Raw genomic sequence first — 1260 nt, forward strand, 5'->3', positions numbered from 1 at the left:
CTTTAGGTAATTCTGCTTGTTTGAACGTGGAAAACCCAGGTCTGGGAATTACTTCCCTGTTAACCTGAGCTGGGGAGCAAAGTGCTGCAAGTAGTTTTCACTTCACCTCCTGTCATTTACCAGCTGAAGGTTTAACAGAGGGAGTGTTTCCCAGGTGTTTTAAATCCCCTAAAACTCAGACAACTCCTGAAGAAGTTGGAATTATTTCCATATAAAAGGCCACAAGAAATTTGATGTGAGTTGGGCGAACCAGTTTGGCTGGATGGGCATGTTGGCAGTGTGGGGTTATTTTACATTCATTTATCCAGGTTTATGTCTCCTTATTTTCTCCAGGACTGTCCAGCTGCAATACAATAAACTATGTGTTGGCATCAGGTGGCTGGAATTATATTTATATATTTTATATATCTATAATTTCAAAGTTGAAATCTCGTTTTTAAGAGCAGGGAGGTTCACCTGTGACTGGAAATAATCTGTGTCCTGCAGGCTGAGGCAAGGGAAAAAAAAAAGAAAGGAAAAGCTCTTTGCAGTGAGAAGAAACTTGATTTTTCTTAATTAATTCAGGGCAACACAGAAGGATTTTGGGCTGGGGGTTTTCCCACTCTTTCTGTTCCTGTGTGGGGAAGGATTTGCAGTGTGTGCCTGGTGTCCCCTGCACTGGAGCATCTGTTAATAGCAAAGATGGATGGCAGCTAAATATGTCCCCACAAGTGAGGGATTTGCTTAATGGATTTGGAAGGCACTGGGATCCTCTGGGGCTGCTCAGGGCTCTGGATGAAATCAGTGTTTGTCATCTGGTGGGGAATTAAAAGAGGGTTTGAAATCCTCGGGTCCTGCAAAATGTTGGCAGAAATCTTGGTTTTTTTTCACGTGGGTTTGGTGGTATTAATGTCTTCCCACTGTGGGATGAGAAAGGTGTTTGTCCATTTTTGGTGTTTTCCACTAAACTTAATAAGATTTTCTCTTTTTAACCTCTGGTTTGGACCAAATGTGTTCTGGCTTGTCACAGTTTGCGGGTAGAGAGTCATTTGCTACCATGGCTTAATTAAGGTACTTACTTTCATTTGTATTTTCACAGAGTAAATGGTTCTCTTTTATAAATTGGGCAGTTCCTCAATAATGCTCCTGCTGGATTTAACAGGAGAACACATTTGTATTTTGCTGTGTGATATAAAATCCTTCCACAGTCTGTGTGTGCCTCAGTCATGGCAAAAGTGACCCCAAACTTAATTATTTTTATATTTCTTTGCCATATCAGTA

The sequence above is a fragment of the Neopelma chrysocephalum genome, unplaced genomic scaffold, assembly GCF_003984885.1.
Source record: "Neopelma chrysocephalum unplaced genomic scaffold, ASM398488v2 Primary Assembly neopelma1_365, whole genome shotgun sequence".
Lineage (NCBI taxonomy): Eukaryota > Metazoa > Chordata > Aves > Passeriformes > Pipridae > Neopelma > Neopelma chrysocephalum.